Source organism: Zonotrichia albicollis, chromosome 6 (genome assembly GCF_047830755.1).
Source record: "Zonotrichia albicollis isolate bZonAlb1 chromosome 6, bZonAlb1.hap1, whole genome shotgun sequence".
NCBI lineage: Eukaryota > Metazoa > Chordata > Aves > Passeriformes > Passerellidae > Zonotrichia > Zonotrichia albicollis.
The window spans coordinates 57,734,341-57,754,136 of record NC_133824.1 but is presented as its reverse complement, the minus strand read 5'-3'; the positions used below and the strand labels follow the sequence as shown (position 1 = coordinate 57,754,136).

At 43.3% G+C, this 19,796-nt stretch overlaps 1 protein-coding gene across 15 annotated transcripts in view; it reads left to right on the top strand.

Moving 5' to 3' along the window:
• SYT16 (synaptotagmin 16) overlaps positions 1–19,796 on the top strand; it is a 114,058-nt gene that overhangs the window by 30,159 nt on the left and 64,103 nt on the right. For 6 of the 15 annotated variants that reach the window (XM_074543944.1, XM_074543938.1, XM_074543941.1 and 3 more), the window contains one exon: positions 6,668–6,738. The exons of 7 other annotated variants lie outside the window; for them this stretch is intronic. The gene's annotated coding sequence lies outside the window, so the exon portion shown is untranslated. Of the gene's footprint in view, positions 1–6,667; positions 6,739–13,902; positions 14,031–19,796 lie in introns of those variants that run through there. 2 more of the 15 variants (XM_074543948.1, XM_026796221.2) reach the window with 2 other exon arrangements.

The window sequence follows — 19,796 nt, the reverse complement described above, 5'->3', positions numbered from 1 at the left end:
AGAATGACATGAGATGGAAGAGACCCACAGAGGATCAGTGAAGATGGACCAAGGCTTCGGTGGTTTCCATGCCCATCAGGGCAAGTAGCAGCCAGTGGGGCAGGGCTGGGCTGGTGATGAGGTCTCTGGTGTTGAGATGACCCCAAGGTGTTGGAAAGTCTCTTTTTTGCCAGCCCTGAGACCGAAGAAGAAGTTGAGATTCATTGGTTCTGGTTCTCAAGGTTGTTTATTTTTTCTTATCTATTACATTCCTTCTCTGACCTGCTGAGATCTGTCCAGCATGTCAGGTTGTGGCACAGTGACTGCCCTTGGGGTGGTGTTAGCTTTTTATACTAAGAACTACGTGTACTTTATTTAGAATAATTTTCCAATACCTATCACCTATGTTAGACAGTCTATCTCTCTCCTAAACCAATCCAGAAGTGTCACCATCACAGAAGAAGATGGAGAAGAAGAAGAAGAAGAAGAAGAAGGACAGGACATGCCCAGATTCCTCCATCTTGCCTCCTGAACCGCCATTCTAAAAACCCCAAAATTCTACTTTTTCACCCTGTGACAAACTAACTATAATTCTACTCAAACTCTTGTGGCTTGTAAATCTTCACACAAAGTTGGTAATTGTTTCCATGGGCTAAAATGGAAGGCATGGGTGTCTTTGACTCCATGCCAAGGTCTCTGAGCCCCTGCCAGGGTCTCGAGTCCCCCAGGGCAGCCAGAGGGATGTCCTGGGCTCCAACAGAGTGGTGTTCCATGCGTGGTTCCCAGACCTCTCCATCAGGCATCAAAGCCCATCCAGGAAACTCCCTGCGTCTCCTGAGTGTCCCGGTGCTCACAGTCACATGGGGAGCCTGAAAGAAAGAAGTTGTTTTGCCAGAGCTGGAGTGATGTTACCTGGCCAGGAGAACAACCAAATTAAGTGTTTATCCTTGGGATGGAGGAGACCCAGGCTGGAGGAGACGATTCTGGTGTCCTGGTAGATGGGAGCACAGGATGGGTCAGGTTGGAGGGACCTCATGGGGTCAACTTGTCCCACCTTCCTGCTCCAGCAGGGCCATCCCAGAGCACACAGCACAGGATTGTGTCCAGATGGTTCTGGAATATCTCCACACCCTCTCTGGGCAACCTGTTCCAGTGCTCAGTCACTGCACAGGAGAGAAGTTCTTCCTCATGTTCAGGTGGAACTCCAGTGCATCAGTTCCTGCCTGCTGCCTCTGTCCTGTTGCTCGTCTCTGAGAAGAGCCTGGCCCATGCTCTTGGCACCCATCCTAAAGAAATTTGAATACAATGATGAGGTCCCCTTTTTGTCTTCTCTTCTTGAGGCCGAGCAGGCCCAGCTCCCTCAGTGTTTCCTCAGAAGGGAGAAGCTCTGTGACAGTGATCACAGGGGTTCTTGGATTGGGGTTGTTACAGAAGGCTGATTTATTATTTTATGATATATATTACATTAAAACTACACTAAAAGAATAGAAGAAAAGGTTTCATCAGAAGGCTAGCTAAGAATAGAATAGCAAAGAATGATAACAAAGGTTTGTGGCTCGGCTCTATGTCTGAGCCAGCTGGGCTGTGATTGGCCATTGATTACAAACAACCAACATGGGCCAATGAAAGATCCACCTTTTGCATTCCACAGCAGCAGATAACCATTGTTTACATTTTGTTCCTGAGGCCTTTCAGCTTCTCAGGAGGAAAAATCCTAAGGAAAGGATTTTTCATAAAAGATGTCTGCAACATCCAGTGCCTTAATCATCCTTGTAGCCCCTGCTGGAACCACCCCAGGATCTCCCTGTCTCTCCTGTGCTGAGGAATCCAGAGCTGGCTCTGCTCTTCTGGCAGAGGACCCATGACCAGGGTGCTGACCTGTCCCTGTGCTGCCTGGCAGACACTGAGAGCACCTCAGGAAAACCAGCATGAATAAAGATAATGCCCCAGATTAATGCCTCACCCTGGCTTAGGGGTGAGCTGGAATTATGGAATGTGGTTGCCAACTGTTGTGGTGTTGCTGTGGGTCCCAGGATGAGGTGAGAGATGAGAATTGACTCTAAGTTCTCAGAAGGCTGATTTATTATATTATGATTTATATTATATTAAAAGAAAATTATATACTAAAACTATACTAAAGAAAGAGAAAGGAGACATCAGAAGGCCAGAAAAGAATGAATAATAAAAACTTGTGACTGACTCAGAGAATCTGATACAGCTGGCTGTGATTGGCCATAAATAAAAACTATCCACATGCTGGGTAAACAATTCTCCAAATCACATTCCAAAAGAGCAAAACATGGAGAGGCTGAAGCTTCCCAGGAGAAGAAATCCTGGTGAAGGGATTTTTCATAAAATATGACAGTGACAATGGAATATCTGTGGTAATCTTGTAAAGGTGAGTTGCAGGGCCAGTTGGGTTGTGTGGTCCTCTGTTTATTGCTGGGTGATGAGCAGTGGAAATTATCTTTCAGATACCATTCCTGCTGGGACTGCTGCCCCTGAACCTAAAGCAAATGCTCAGAAAGGTTTATTGGACAGGTAAAGCTACTGAAGAAAATTATTTTCTTTGATTTACTGAGTGAAAGCTGCAAAACAAGCGGTTCATTTTTTTTACAGTTTGTTAACAGCTTGCAATCCTATGGGTTTAGATTATTTTTAAATTTAAAAATAATTCTAAAAGTGAAACAGGCAATCTGTGGTGCAGTGCCAGAAGAGAGGCTGTGCTGTGTCCAAGCAAAGATCCCTGATGCTGGCTGGTAGCAAGTACCTGGGGAGAATATTCAAGAGCAGAGTCTGGCTTTGTGCTCCCAGTTTCTGCTAATCAGCAGCTCGGGACTTTCTAACCCAGAGGTCATTATGATGGCCTATGGTGAACCCATTTATCTGTTTGGTTTTTGAAATACTTATGCTTCCAGGTCATGCAGCACCTGCAGCAATGAGCTCCATAGTTTTGTGTTGCATGAAACTTTATTTCTGTGCATTGTGCTTTGTACCTGATACCTGTTCATTTTGTTGTGTGCCCCCTAGCTGTTCTCTAGAAAGGTGTAGCTACAATTCTTTCCTCATTTGCCACCTCCATAACACTTATTACCCCTGTTTTATTACCCCTCCATCTGCTCTGATCCCATGATTACCTCTTTATCTGACAAAATTAAGTTTTTTCCTTGAGCAGAAGCTGTTGCAGATCCCTCATTACCCAAGTTGCCTGTACCAGCATGGTGCTACATAATGTGGTGTGTCTATTAAATCTTTTAAGTCTTTTAGGAAGTCTTTTAAGACTTCTACACTCCAGTGAAGAAAGGGGAGCAGTGTGAATTTGTAATGGCAATGCTTTTTGTGGTCTTACTACTTTTCATAATGTTTCTTTATTGGCCTTGTTCCTGAGCACTGAGCTATTTTCAAGGAACTATTTGGGCAGTCACCAAGGTCCCTTTTCTGGGTGAAAATAGTCCTGAATTACATCCTTCAGCTTCTCTGCAGGTAACACTGGTGCAAAAATTGGTACTCTAGGCTTATCATCATCAATGTTCCTTGTCCACAATCACTGGTGACCTCACCAGTTTTCAGAAAAGAGTCCAATTTCTGCTGCTCTTGAAAAGGAGCTGTAATTAAGTTTTTTATGCCATTAGAAAGTTGCTGACCACAGTTGTTTTTTTGGTCTGTCCTCCTATGATTCCACATTGAACTTGACAGAAGTTCACCATCTGTTTTTCTTTTCCTCCTCTGAACATGATGTTCACATTCTGAAGGATAGTTGTTTCCTGGTTTTGGCATTACTACCAGTAATTGCCTTAAGTAACCATTCAATCCCAATCAACAAATTGATTTTTTTGGTCCTTTTATAATATTTTGAATTAACAAGTGTCTTGATGCTTTCCTATAGTATCTGTACATGGTCTCCTGAAGTATTTCTGCCTTTCCACCTACTTCATCGTAATGCTACACTGATTTTTACGTAGTTCTCCTTTTTCAAATCCAGGTTTATTACTTAGATTTGTGTGGGCTTCTTTTTTTTTCCATAGGGTGTTGAAGAGTTGCCATTCTCATGTGTTGCTGGGGACAAGTTGCTCTTCTATTACAGGTTTTTAACTAGTTATTTATAATGTATAAAAATGCAGTGTTTTCAGCACCCTGTCAAGACCATTTCCCAGTCTCTGTGGTATAACTTTAGTTCCAAATCATTCCTTATTTCTGTCTCCATACCCAATCACCCTGTGGACAGTGTCACAATCTGGTAGGTTTTAAACTAATCTTAATCTGCAGAGTTTTTTTAACACATTGTACCATTTCTGACATTCTCCTGCTTCTCATATTCAGGGATTTACAGCTTCCCACTGGGTTTTGCCTTCCACTGAGCCTCTTCTTGCTGTGTTTTCCCTTTGTCTCTCCTATCCCACAGCAGCTCCAGCCTCTCCTGTTTGGAGGTGGCAGCACAGTGGGTACAGCCTTGGATGTAGTGACAGGACAGGAGGGGAATGGCTTCAAACTGAGAGAAAGCAGGTTTAGGAAGAAATTCTTGATTGTGAGGGTGGGGAGGCCCTGGCAGAGGTTGCTGAAAGATGTGAATATGTCATAATATTAATATGTACTTCTGGAAATGCTGCAACTCTGTGGTTAAAAAAAAAGGGGGGAATTGTAGGGGGATACAGTATGGGTAAATGAAGGTGGTACAGAATGTAATCTTATCCCCCAACGAGTTGCAGCTGGACCAATTACTAAAGATTAGGAGCAGGCCTGATGTTAACAGGCCACACCTGTAGCCAGTAAGAACTGTGGTATAAAAGAGTGGATTGGTGGGAACAGGAGTCAGATGGCTGCTGCAAGCACCAGGAACCGTCAGTGCTTAGAGGAGGTGCCTGTGAGAAACATTGAGGCGGTATGAAACTCTGGTGATATAGGAATCCTTGTACTATAATGACAACAGAATTCTTGATATATAAGGCAATAAATGGTGACCCCCGATGTGATTCAGGAGGATAAAGGACTTGACTATTAAACTATATTGCCCCGTGGATTCGGGACTAAATTATACAACCCCGTGGATTTGGGGAAACAGGACTTGACTACTAAACTATTGGCAAAACATATAAATTACAGCTATTAGTGTTCGTTAAGTATGACTGTAAGCACTTTGTAAACTATGGAATTGAACTAACATTTAGAAATGTATATATATATTTGTACTATAATGTGCTGTTTGAACACTTGTATAACTCTTAGTTCTAAATGAAATATATGAATATGTCATAATGTTAATATGTACTTCTGGAAATGCTGCAACTCTGTGGTTAAAAGAAAAGGGGGAATTGTAGGGGAATGAATTATGGGTGAATTAAGGTAATGTAGAATGTAATCTTATCCCTCCAATGAGCTGCAGCTGGACGAATTGCTAAAGATTAGGAGCAGGCCTGATCTTAACAGGCCACACCTGTAGCCAATAAGAACTATGGTATAAGAGAGTGGATTGGTGGGCTCTGGAGTCAGATGGCTGCTGCAAGGGCCAGGAACAGTCAGTGCTTAGAGGAGCTGCCTGTGAGAAACATTGAGGAGGTATGAAACTCTGGTGATATGGAATCCTTGCACCATAATGATAATAGAACTCTTGATATATGACAACACTCCACCCCTGGAAGTGTTAAAGGCTGGATGGATCTCTGAGCAGCCTGGTCTAGTCAGGGTGTTCCTGCCCATGGAAAAGGTTGGAATGGGATGACCTTTAATGCCCCTTCAAACCCAAACCAGTCTGGGATTCTATGAGCAGCTGCCTGGGGGACACAGGTCCTTGCAGGGAAGAAAAGCTGCTGGAACATTCTCTTCTTGTGCTGAAGCCTTTGCTGCAGGTTCTGATTCACATCTCTGATCTCCACCAGACATTCACCTAATTGAGTAGATTGACCCTGGCTCTAATGTAGTAGGCAATTAATCAAAGGCTGACTAATCAGCTCTCTCCATGGCTGGCACCTTGCAGAGAGTCTGGGAATCACTCGCTACTCTGCAAACCAGTTTTAGGCTCTGAGATTTACAGCCAGTTAGTTCTATTGAACTCTGTGAATTTACTGTAAACTTCAATTACTGTAATCTCTGAAACATAATAAAAATTCCTTTACTTAGCTACATTAAATAGTAATTTAAAAACTAAGCTTTGTAGCTCCTTTAACTAGTTACACTCAGGAGTTTGACCATGGTATTAAAATTTAGCTGAAATCTGTCCTCTTTCCTTGGATTTAAATACCTTGAAAACTGATTGGCTAAACAAGAGAGTTTAAACCTATTTTTCAGTGTTTAAAAGTTTTTTCTTTCAAAGCACTTAATTTTGATCTAGATAACTTCTGAAGTTTGATACTGCTGGAATGTAGGACCTGATTTTTGAGCTGATTTCTCATTTGCCAAGCTGCAGCAGTTAACAGCCATTCAGTGATGTCGACTGACATCTATTAAGAGCTTTAAATTGAAGATGCACTGTGAAATAAAATGAAATTAAAGCAGAATAAACATCAGCAAGCACTTACTCCTCCTGCACAGCCAAACTCATTGAAGTGAGTGTGTTTTGTGCTGGGGTGTTTCGAAGCAAAGGGCAGTGGAGGGATGCAGCTGGAGACTCTGGCACCATCCCAAGGGCAACAAAGTCACTGCTGAAATCCTGTCAGGAGTGACATGGGGGTGATTGTTATTACTTTTTCTCCAGCCAGGCCTATTTATGAGCTCTCTGCTGGTCCTCTGAGCTTCATTCTGACTTCATTTTTCTGCAGGAAGGGGGTAAGCAAACTGCACTTTTCTTGTTGGGTTGATGCTGAATTTTTCTGATGCTCCAGAAAACCACAGATGTTCCCTTTCTTCTAACAAATGTTCAAACCTCTTATTTGCCAGTGTTAATTAAATAAACCAAATTGCTGTGGGCAATGCTGGCTGTCTCTTAAGGTTCTCCAACTTTGTTTTAGCTTCTTTTCTTAACACCCTAGATATCATCTGCTGATTGTTTCCATTGCTTCCGTATTGTTTGATATTTGAAGCTCAGACACATTCACCTCTGCTGTGTTTGTTGTTTATGACCCTTGGTGCTTGTATTGCTGAAGCTGCCTGCTTTGCTTGACTTTCTCTCCAAGACTTTTCTGTCCTTTCTCTCATTTCAATGACCTAAAGCATGTTGCTAGCACTGAAAATCCAACCTTTGTTCGTCTTCCAGTCAAATCCTGAATTTAACTACCTGTGCAACTGGTGGTGAATCCTCCCTGTGCATTTTTCTGCACTATTAGTCTTGTGGCTGTCTTTTCACTGTTTTCTTTTTCAATGCTGTTGGATAATAATATTGCACCAGCTCAATATAAGAGGAGTTGCACCAGCTCTGGAAGAGTAGTTGGTCTCTCTAAAGTGAGGACTTATTGTATTTGGGTTCTCCCCAGATGAAGGAAGGAATGATGAATCTGACTCCATGTTCTCAGAAGGCTAATATATTATTTTATATTATATTAAATTTATTATTTTATATTATATTAAAGAATACTAAACCATACTATACTAAAGAATTCAGAAAGGATACTTACAGAACGCTAAAAAGATAATAATGAAAACCCGTGACTCTTTCCAGAGTCCTGACACAGCTTGGCCCTGATTGGCCAATGAGTCAAAACAATTCACAGAAAACCAAACCAATGAAACAATCACCTGTGGGTAAACAACCTCCAAACACATTCCACATGTGAGTACAACACAGGAGAAGCAAATGAGATAAGAATTGTTTTCCTTTTTCTCTGAGGCTTCTCAGCTTCCCAGGAGAAAAATCCTGGGAGAAGGGATTTTTTCAGAAAATATGACTGCCACAAGTACTCCCTGTGTTTTCGCGGGTCTGAACATTCCCCAATGCATCTGAGTTTCTCTTCAGCATTCCTGAAAGTTTTTGAGGACCATTCTTCTAAAATCCATTGTTTAGGTATGTATTTCCCTGCGCTCCTCCTGTCTTGTTCCAGAGCAGGCTGGACCTGGGCTGGGTTAGCATCCTCCTTTCCCCAGCACCCCAGGTGCCAGTTTTTTACTTTTTTCTGCTTCTGTTGAGACTGGGATTGAAGGCACTTGAGACAATAGTTCATGTTCAGGCTCGGATGTTTATTTTTTCTTATCTATGTTACAGTCTCACAGCAGTGAGTTCAGCAGTCTTTCACTAACAAGGCACAAAATGCCTCACTATCCCTTGTTACAAGGTTTTTTAAGGCTAAACTGTCCAAGTTAGAAATGACACCTAAATTATTTTCACTTTTAACCCAATAACTAATCCCTTATGTCCCACAATTCGGACTTTTCTGTCCAATCACACTATCACCCAAACCCATGAAGAAAAAGGTGAAGAAGGAGCCACCATCCTAAAACCTCCATCTTGCTCCATATATATTATTATATTCTAAAACCCCAAACTCTGTTTTCCACTGTGTAATATTACACACTTCTGTTCAAACTACACACCCACAATCCCAGTGCTATCACTCAATTTTTGAAGCCTTCTTCGTGGCCTCAGGTCAAATGCAGTGCTCTCCTGGGAATTGGAGTCTGTCAGCACAGAAACTCTCAAATTCTCAGCATCCAGAGTTCCAACATCCAGAGTTCGCTTCAGGCAGATCCCTGGCTGCCCTTCAGGAGTGCAGAGCATGGACAGGTGACAGTGCTTGTGCCATGTCAGGGGTTTGCAATGACAGTCCTGGTTCTTTGAGCTCCTTCTTGGCTGCCTGTGCTTGCTCTTGCATCTCCAAATGGCTTCACTGTGTATTGGAGCAGCTGCTCCTTTTCCTCCATTCTGACACTGCTGCTTATCAGTGTGGCTGGGATTAGGCTGCAGTGTTTGTACAAGGCAAGGGCTCTAATTAGCTAAAGCCACTCTGGAGGCATTTTTCTCTTATTTGATAATGTTCCCAATCAGTGCACATGTTGCTGTTTGCTGGTTCCTCTTTTTGTTTTTCAATTCCTGGGGTGTTTGGGTCTGTCTCCCTCATCTCTATCAAGAGAGCTGTCAGGAGGGTATTTCCCTCTTGTATCACTCTCCATGGTGGAGTGTTGGCTTTTGCTGTATTTTAGCTCTGTTTGTCCCATCTCTCAAGCTACATTGCTTTAACCTACAAGCTGACTCAGTATTTGTGTTCCTGTTGGGCTCCTGATCTAAATACAGCCATTGCCTGTAACTTTGCTTGCATTTTTTGAGATTTAAGTCTGCTCTTGTCCATACTCTTTCTTGCCAGCTGGTCTTCTGTAACCCACAATATTTCTATTTAACTTGATGTTGAAACAGCAGTTTGTGAACTCAGCTGCAAGGTGAAGAGCACTGATCATTTCTTCTTGATTTCTGATCAAAACCTGCCATTTCCCTGGAGAATTCCAGTCTTCCTTCATCTCCTTTGCAACTGTAATTGTTTTGGTTGCATTTCTGTCAACAATCTCTTTTTTATGCTGGATTTTTCTTTCACAGATATAAAAAATAATCACCCAGCTTTACTTAGAAAGTCAAAATTCTTGAACCACCCTTGTGTACACAGACTTTTTTTTTTGGAAATCTACTTTATGTGGAGGCCTGTCTCTTTGCTTTGTTTTTAATGGTTGATTTGCCTACTCAGTTGTAATTCCTGGGCATCCCAATAAACTGAGTGCTGCTCCAGGATTTCCTTCTTCCCACCACCAGAATAAATGTAGGTTGCAAGAGAGACCCTGGAGTTCTCTAAAACTTGTGCAAATTCCTGTGAACTGGACCTCTCAGTTCCACTTCAGAGGTTGTTAAATTTGTGGGAAACTGTTTGATTGGAATAAACTGTGAGGCCCAAGCCTGGGGTGAAAGTCTGAACTGGATCCAAAAACCCATTTGTGAAGTGTACAGGAACACAGGACAGTTACTGCCTGGCCATCAGGCAGCACCTATTGGCATAGCCACAGGGGAATTATTTGACCAAATCACTGCTTGATAATCTACAATTCCTTTATTTGCACACTTCAGCAAGCCAGGTCGGATTTCTCTACTACAGGCTTAGTGGCCACATGGATTTTGTTGGTATTTTGGACTCTAGGTGAAGCTAACCCTTTTGTCTGTGGCTAATGGCTCATTTCAGTTAATTTTCAAGTGTGGTTTCAGGCACTTGGTCTGTGCTGCTTCATGGAAATTTTAGTGAGGAAATGCTGTGGTGCCCATACAAATGTTTAATTGAAACACTGCTTCTGCTAAGGCAGTTTCCTCCTCCTCTGGAGTTCAGGGCTTTGTCACCTGTACCTGCCAACAAACAGCAGGTGAATATGACTTGGCCAGAAATGTGTTGTGCAAATATTTCTGCCTCCACACCCATCCAGCACAGGCACATTCCTTCCAGCTAGCCCAGAGGAGTGGAGTATTGGGAGACCCTGTCTGACCTCAGCAAGATGTGCCAGAGATGTTTCACTCAGACATTCATGCCTTGGCAGGAGGAGTTCACTGCCCTGAGCTCTGTTTCATAAGCTTTTCTAGTTTTGGGGCTCCTGACTCAGAGATTGACTCTGTTGCATGCAGTTTGCTCTTTACTCCTATATTTCTTTAGAATAAGACTTGGGACTGAAAAGGGAGAATAACTGGACTTACAGTTCAAGCAGTAGATGTATTTGGTTTTTTTTTTTGCAATTCTAGAGAATGTTGGGGAAGGCTTAATGTACTGAACAAAGTAGAAGTGTGAGCTGCTGCTGCTTGTGTGCAGTTTTATGGCCATCCTGCCTTCCCTGCTCATTCATGTTTTGTTCAGCCAAGTTTACCTCCAGCAAATGCTGCAGCAATAATTGTTTTGCAAAGAACTACAATGAGAGTGGAGCCTGCTAAATATCACATGGGTGGCAGGTATCCCATGGCTTTTGCTCTGTGAGGGAATGAAATCAGCCACACCAGCATTAAAACTCTTTCTTTTGGCATAACTGGGCTGTTTCAGGGTTTATCTCTCATCCAGGCCCAGGGCAGGAGATGCCTGAGAGGGATCTCACTGCTTGGCCAAGCCAGAAGCACAACCTGCTCCTGGAGGAACAGCCATTCCAGTGGCTCCCAGGTGAGAGGATGCTTCATCTTTGGAATAACGGTGTAAAGGTTTATGTGAAATACATTTCCTGGGTTTTAAAAATACCAGCTTGACATTTAGTGGGACATAAAGGGAATATATCTACAGTTTAACTGGTGGTTGACAAAGAATAATAAAAACTGACTACATCTGAAAATGTGTTTGAATTCCTGCCAATTGTGCTCTAGCTCTTTTAGCACAACAGTTCTGGAAAAAAACAACCATTGAAAGGGCAGTGTTGAGGTGACAAGGATGAGAGTTTATTCTCTTAACACCATTGTGCTATTATTTCTGGATTACATTTTCCCCCCATTGCAACTTTGTAAAGGAAGGTTTCAAGAAGAAAGGAGAGTAAGAACTTGATGTGGGAGATGAAGAAAGGCAGCTGAGCGAGCACATGAGTGGGAGACTTGTATGGTCTCTCATTTCCTTCCATAAATGTGACCTGATGAATTCATGACTCCTGATTAATTCTGGAGAATTTTGAATGGAAGAGGGTAAACATCTTATTTCCACAGAAAATATGTTAGGGGCTCCAGAGAATGTTGCAAAGGGAAGAGTTCAAAAGTAAGGGAATAACAAAACAATAATTGGGAAGAAGTCTGGAGTAAGCAACTTCTTTGGTGCAGTAAACCTGGGCAAACCTTATTGAACTTGAGATCTTATTCTCTCTTTGGCAACTCATTTCACAGCCTCCTTTCTGGAGTTTCTAGTTGGACACTTATTTTCAATCATGCAGCACTGGAAATACAGGGAATGAGGCACCCACAGACCTGTGTGCCCAGCTGTGCAGGCAGCCTGGCTCTGCTCATCTTCATTCTAAATCAGCAGGGAAATTGCCCCTTGGCTTAGCAGGTGAGACAAATCTCCTGGGCGATGGATGGATGGAAGTGGCTCATTCAAGGCTCCTGGGCGATGGATGGATGAAGTGGCTCACTCATCTGGCTCCAGTGATGAGTCTGACATAACCAGATTTGGTGTTTCCCACGTATTTTTAGCCACAACTTGCGGTATTCACATGCCCTCTGAACAGAGAGAAGCAGAGAAAATAATGATCTGAACAATTCTTATCTCATTTGCTGCTCCTGTGTTTGTGCCCATGTGGAATGTGTTCTGGAGATCGTTTACCCAAGGTAATTTCTTGGTTGGATTCTGGTGATGGTGTTTTGGATTTATTGACCAATTGGATCCATGTGTGGGTGTTGGGGCTCTTGGGCAGAGTCACAAGTTTTTTTAGTTAGTGATAGCTCTTGTTGGTGTAATACAGTTATAGTATAATAAAGTAATTAATTAGCCTTCTGATATCATGGAGTAAAATGCCAATCATTCTTCCCGGACTTGGGCATTGTAGCAGCAATAACAACTCCACGGCCACCACCTCCTGCTCTGGCTCATCAGCCAGGCCTGAGTGTCACCATGGGGACAGGGGACAGCCTGAGAGTCTGGGCACAGCCCTGCTGGAGGCACATGTGGCTCCTCATCAGGGCTCTGCCCAGGGAGCCAGACACCCTCTCCAGCTTGGATCCATTGGGATTCTGCCATGGCCAGACTCATGTAAATCCAAGGGATGGAGGTCTGCCCAACAAGGACTTTTCTTCCTCCTCTTGAGCTTTTTCTAAGTAGCTTTTATTTTGAAGATGCCAGTCTGGACTGCTTTTGGGGGATCTGCCAGGCAACAGCTTTTAGCAACGAGATCATCAGAACACCTTTTTTTTTCTTTTTTTTATTTTTGGGGAAAAAAGAGCTGCATTAGGAGCACCTGCAGAAAATTGCTTCAGGGAGCATTTTGCCTTAGAAAGGCAAGACACTGCTGAGAGCAGATTAGAGCCAGCTTATAAATTGCTGCAGGCAGTGAGGCCAGGAGTCTTTTGGTTGTGAGCAGCCACCTCTGTGTGCTCCCTTCCTTCCCCTCATTTTCTGTCCACCTTCCCCACCCTTTCTCATGTTTTCAGCATTGAAAGCAGCTGGATTCAGGTGTGTGGTTTTATTTTATAGCTTTTCCATGCTGTTTTTGAGGAACATCAGGTATTCTAGAAGCTGGAAACAATTTTTTACACCAATAAAGGAATTGTTGGGAAGAGCTTCAGTTTCACTACACAGAGACCTTTTGCAGGCAGAGACTGAAGAGGGACTTGCCCTGAATGTTGGAGGAAAATGACCCTTCTCATGCTGGGATTCAAAATTACATTCAAAGTAGCAGTTATGTGGAGAGGGAAGACAGATAATGTTCTCTCATGGTATATGAGGCTTACACAGAGCCTTCCTCAAAATTAAGGTTAACAAGGGCTGCACTGGGATCAGTGCTGTGCTTACACCTTTTTTGCTCTAAAACCAGCTTTTACCTCTGTGTAAAAACTCATTGGGAAGCGCAGAGCTGCTGGCCCAGCTTTGCCCTTCCAGCCTGGGATGCCCCAGAGATGGAGCAGGGGCTGGCCCCAGGGTGAGCAGAGCTCAGGGCAGCAATGACTGGCTGAGCATGGCAAGGGCCAGGGGCAGGCTGCTCCCTTTGCTTTGGAGGAATGATCCTCACTTGACCCTTTTACTGCAAATCTGTGGGAATCCAGGATGGGAAAGGTACATTTCCAAAGTGGATCCAAAATACTTATTACCAGACTGTGAATTTAAACCAAGTAATAAATGATATCACTGTACAGGAAAGAAAATCATGTCCAATTTCCTGATAAATGAATTACAATTTTTTTTTTTAGGTAAATTTGTTAGCAAGATAACTGTTTGAATATGGACCTAGCACTCATAAGGTGAAAGCAGTAGGGAAGGTGAGGCAGTAGTATTTAAATATCCCCTTTAGGAAGTGGCATAGGCTGCTTTATCTCGTTTCCCTGGCTCACATTCCTTTGGTGGCTGTCACATGTTTACCAACCAGCAGAGTTCCTTCTTCCTTGGGATGTTAAATCAACAAGCACATGAAGAGAAAAGGGCAAGAACACCAGCACCACTCCTGTTTCTCAAACTCAGGACTGTGCTTCTCTTCAGCTTTGCCAAGCTCATGTGAGTACTACAGATTCTAAGGATTTAGCAGACTGTCTCAGGAAGAAGACTTTTCTCATAAACAACACATTTTAAAGCTTTCTTGGGAAATTCCATTTGTGGTTTGACTCATCTTTATGCTTTATGTAAGTGTGATTAGGTAAGTCTCGTGTTTGGAGTGCTTTGGGGCTGTTTCTTGGTGAGAAGATAGCGTCCCTAGTTTGTTACTTTTGAGATAATTGCAATTTGAAAAGAAAATCCTATGCTACCCTCACTTCTAACTTTGGATTTGCATGCTGCTTTGGCTTTCTTAAAATACAAAGATCTTGGAAATGGCAAGGAATTAAATTGGAGTAAGACTTTTCTTCTGTTTTCTACTTTGACATTGTTCTGTTTCCTGCTGTCATTCCAGATTTTATTTTAAGGCAGTAGTAGACTGTAATTCTAGATCCATAATGAGTAACAAAAGTGCAAGGTATTTGCATTCCTGTTAAGCAGAGGGCGCATCTGATTGCTGTGCAAGGGAAGCCATGGGTACTTGCAGGTGTTTGTGACTGAGGTTCAAAGAAAAAAAGGAACTTAATGGTGGCTGGGGAGAAAACAATTGAAGGGATCCCAATAAAATAGTAAATAGATTCCATGGCTTGGCTCAGTGTGGCTGAAAATATCCCAGGTACAGGCTGCACTTTATTCTTGTGGTCCTTTATGTCAAGTGTTCTGCAGAGTGTGTGTGTGGATGTTTGCTCACGTGGGCTGGAGTGCTGGTGCTGCAGAAGCCCTTGGAGTGCACAGAATCTATTTTAGTCCATCTCCATTGCATCTGCTCCGGCTAAGAGCTGCTCTATCTGCCTCCCCTCTTCCCTCCTCCTGGCTCTGAAGTGGCTCAGCTCTCCATTTATCCCTGAGAACAGCTGGACATCCCAGCTTTTGCTTGAAAGGAACTCTGGGTGGATGCTTTGAAACCTGTTAATGCAAATGAAACCTCTGAAACAACTTTGTGGCTGCTTCCATCTGGAGAAGGCCCTTCCGTCTGCAGAAGGCCCTTTCCCAGGTTTTGAAGTGCTGCATGTTGTTTTTACATGGGAATTATGGAGGGTGACTTACAACAGCTTTTTTCTCCGAGATCATTCCTGCTCCCCATTAAATCAGTGGCCACTCTCCTTTTGGTTTTCCATGTCCTGTAGAGACAGATATTTCAGGCATAAGTACCAGAGTTCATCTTTCATTCAGTTTGGCTGAGCTTTCCAGTTTTTGGCTGAACTCAGGCTCAGCAAAACTGAGGAGTGCCTGTACTAGAAGAAGGTGTGATGTAGAAAAGAATAAACTGGGAAGGCACACATAGGGAATGAGTTGCTCTCCTGGCCATTTAAAATGAGCTCTGTTTCCGTCTTCCTTGTGCCTGCAGGATTTCATCGCCTCCCCTTTGTCACAGAGCCCTGGGTTAGCTGAGCAATGATTTAAGTTCCTTCCTTTCTCCACAAAACTGGTTTATACCCATATAAACCAGTTAACCAGTTACTAGGAGAGAGAAACATGAGAAATATCCCCAGGGCCATGGTAAAAGGTGTCAGTCATTGCTCATCTCTTCACTCAATTAAAGACATGACTCTAGAAACTGCTGACATTTCTTCCCCCACAAGCATTTGTTTAATGCCTTTTGTTATTGTTAGAACATATTTTCTCAGGGTGTGGGTCACTTGGTCCATACCAGAGGCCTAGAAATCTTCCACAACACACTCTCTCTTTGAAATCACGCCCTGTTTTATGAGCAGCAGCCTTCTGCTTCAGGCCCTCCTGTTAAATGCCAACAATTCCTCCGTTCTGCTCCTCAAAAGCCAGAGCCTGAGGCTGGTGGCTACATCCCAGGAAGGTCCCAGGAAGCTGTGGTGGGGCAGCTCCTGCTGTGCAGACATCCTCTGTACCAGCTCAAAAACCACTTGAGGATCCCTCATGCCAATTGTAGCTACACCAGAAGTTGGCAGCAAACAACCTGTGTGGAATGAAGCTCCATGCAGGATTGTAGCCACATTTCTCTTCACAGAGAAAAGCAAGGCACAATTCTTCTCAAGAATAATTCTGGGATTCACATTCTCTGAACCTTAGAGAAAGAAAGCACAGTTCTTATAATTTGCTGTGCCTGTGTTTGTGCAGAAGTAGAATGCAATATGGAGATGGTTTACCCAAAGTGATGGTGTTTTGTTTCTTTGGCCTATCAGGTGTGTGTATTGGGACTGTTGGCTGACAATCATGAGATTCAGAGCAGTGTGTGCAGAGTTGAGTACTTGGCAAGTTCAGTTTTAGATGTATAGAATAATATAGTATAATAACATAATTAGCCTTCTGATATCAATGGAGTCCTCCTCATCATTTGTCCTTTGTCAGGGTTTCTCGGCACAGCTACACACGATCTGTGTCTTTTGGGTTTGGAGAGTTGTGGATTTGTGTCCTCTGAGATTCTGTAAAGAATGATTCAGGGAGGAAAGGAGAACCTGAATGCCAAAGTTACATCTGCTGCCCAAACACCCTGGTTTATTTTGGAAATTACATGGAAAGGTCACAGTCAGGCCACCTTAGGTGATGTAGCTCTGGTGGTTGTTAGATGGAAACTGGTTTAGTTGTTCATGGGTGTGAATCTTATCAGCACCACACAGAATTTCTTGTCTCAGCAGGACTGTGGAACACTCCTTTCTCCCCACTGCTGCTCATGCCTCTTTTTGTGTCCCCTTGGTTTGCTAAATGCCAGACTGATCATCTGGATTTGTTGCTGGGCTTAAATGCAGGGGCCAGAAACCTTTAAGGGGAACTTTATAAAGGTTGACCTGGCTATTCCTTGGAAAAAAATAAAAATCAATGGCTGGTCATGCTTTGAAGACAAAATTAGGCACCAAAGCTGCTCCTTTACCCCTGCCAATTAGAAGGTTTAGAAAAAAGGTGTCCTGTGCTGCAGCTTGACAGCAGCCTGATCGAGGAAGGTTGAGAGGCACATGCTTGTCTCTCTTTTTCTTTTTGGTGAGCAGTCTGCCTGAATGTATTTAATGGGAGCTGGAAAAGGGACAGAGCAGCTTCAGAAGGCTCAAAGCAAGCAGCACCAAGGGGGTGTGTGATGCCAATACTGGAAAATTCACTTTAATTCCCAAGGTCAGGGGTGGAGGCATGAATACTGTGAGGGTCCTGCACCCTGCCTGGATGTGCTGAGTGCTGGTGTGAGGTTGTGGTCTCTTGCCACCTTTCTGCTCCTTTGGTACCTGCCAGGAGATGTCTGTGGCCTACAAAGACCCAACAAATAACAGGTCAAGGAGGAGCCAGGGCTGTGTTCAGAGGGTGCCCTGCTTTCCATTGGCACCTGGCCCACTCTCCACAGATGGGAAATCATCTAAATATTAAGAGATTTGGTTTGATTAGCTAAATTCTCCTGTTGGCAGCACATTTCCAGTCCCTGGAGCAGTGGAGATCAGACAGGTTGCCAAGGCAACACACAGTCTTCAGTGAGAGGTTTACGGTGGTGCTGTCCTTGGTCAATTGATGGAGTAGGGTTTATTTAGGTCTTTGGAAAAAACCCAAAGCTGCTGTCCAGCCTTTTGCTGTGATGAGTCATTGTGCCTTGGGTCAAATTGGTGAAACTAAGAGCAAGGTTTTGTGGATGAGAGAAATAAGAACATGAGAGCATAAAGGTCCCAATTAGGTTCCTCTTTGAAGAGGTGAGAGCACTTCATTTCCAAGTGGACACAACTTGTTCTTTTTTATCCCCCTAAGTAAGTGAAACAGCAACTGAGATCGTCCTTTCTCCCCCCTCTCCTCCCATTTCCTCTCTCTCCCAAATGTAAAATACTTTTTTAATTCTCTAGAGGACTCTGTGCTCACTGTTTAATTCTTGACTCATATCAGAGGTCCTTCCAGTCTGACCTTTTGTCACTGCTTTGCTTGTTGCTCTCTGCTCCTTTCTCTGCTACAGAAGCCCTGGCAAATTCAGTTTGTGAAAGTTTCCATTTCATTACATTAGTCCTCCTTTCGTATCAGCTGGGAGATGAAAATCTCATCAAGCCACTCTGTCTCCTGTTGCCTGTTAATTGTCCTGGATCCCAAATCAGGGAGCGCATGGGGACAGGAGCATTTCTCACTGTGGCTGTTCCCTGGATTTACTCACACAGCAGAACTGTGCCAGTGGTGGGCACAGCCACCTCTGAAGTTTTGAAAAGGACCTGATTCAGTATTCTCACAAGCCAAAGGGGGAAATGCCATTGTGCTGAGTGTCAGGCCTTAATTTGCTAAGTTAGTAAAGGTTTCTGTTTTGAAATAATGCTGGCAGTGATAGGAAAGACTCCAAGGCTACAAGGGTAACAGGATCACAGGGAGCTAAAGCTGGTAGTGTAGAAGACACCATCAAAATGCTCCTTTATGTTTCTTTCATTGTGGAGATGAATGTGACTTATTCTCACCAGTGGATGCCCTGTTAGCTCAGGGAGAAACCAGTGTACAAGCAAGATTTGCAAAGAGTCGCTGCATGGTTTGACATGGGGAGCCAGGCTGGCATTTTCTGAACATGCAGGTGCTGTTCTCTCTTGAGTGCTGGCCTCAGCTGGTACCATGTAGCACAGGGAGAAGAGAAAGAATTGTGAAATAACTCCAGACACTCCTTGCTGTGAGAAAAAATCTGACCTTCTCTATAATAAAACCGAGGCATGAACTTTATAGACAGTGACTTGTATGTGACAGGGAAAAAATGTAAAGGGTGGAGGAACCTTTAAAAGTCTGCATTGGCATCCTTATTTATTTATCCTTTTTGAGAGGATGGCAGCTGATAGATGTGTCACTGTGATGTTGCACAGTTATCTTCTTTCCCTGTCTCAAAATACTGCATTAGTGATACCATGGCAACAAAGAAGTTGTTTTTAAGAAAAGAAAAAAAAAAAAGGCGTGACTTCAGTGTTCAAGAAAGGTGGCAGACTGACAGCCCCAGTCTTCCCTTCCTACCAGCAAGGCAGTCTTGGTGTCAGCTGTGACAAAAGGTATCAGATTGTGATCTCTGTGTTGCACTGTGACTGAAAACAAACCTGGGACACCATCAAAGACAAACCTACTACAGGGAGAACAGGCTGAGAACCTTCTGAGAAAAGGTGCTCTTGTTGGACAATTATATTCTGTTTAATGATAAATTTTTCTAGAAGTGCATTATCTTGAAAAAACTCTTAGACCCAGGTTGTGTCTTCTTTCAGGATGGAATTCTCCTCTGAGCAGCCTGTGACAAAAAACAGCCTGTCCCCTGCTACTGTGTAGTTTTTCCAGGGGATGGAAAGTCAAAGGATATCTGGAAGGGGCAAGTTGACACCTCTGTCCTGTTTGATTTATTTGCATTTGAGTACAGCTCTCATCTCTAACATGACAGCCCTGAGCAGCAGGAGATTGGCTTTTAGGGACTAGATTCTTTCATTTGCTCTGATTCAAGTAGTATTTATCATCACCACAGCCATTTTCTTGCTTTTCTATGCCTTAGGTGAAGGTTTGACCTCCAAGGTAGCTCACTGCTTTCTGTCATAGCTGCTTTTACAATGGTAAATAGTTCCACAGTGCAAAACTGAGAATTTTGGCACAGCTCAGAGATTAGAGTGAATGTTGAGATGGAGAAGAAATGGCAGAGCAAACTTTTGAGTGTGAGGCCATAGATTGTGGGCTGGGAAAGTAATTTTCTACCTGGTTCTAATTTTTCTTCCCTGGTCTGGAGAAGAACTGAGATGAACAGTTGTGAGGCTGCAGGTTTCACTTTGATTGCCTCAGCTGTGGGCCCAGCCC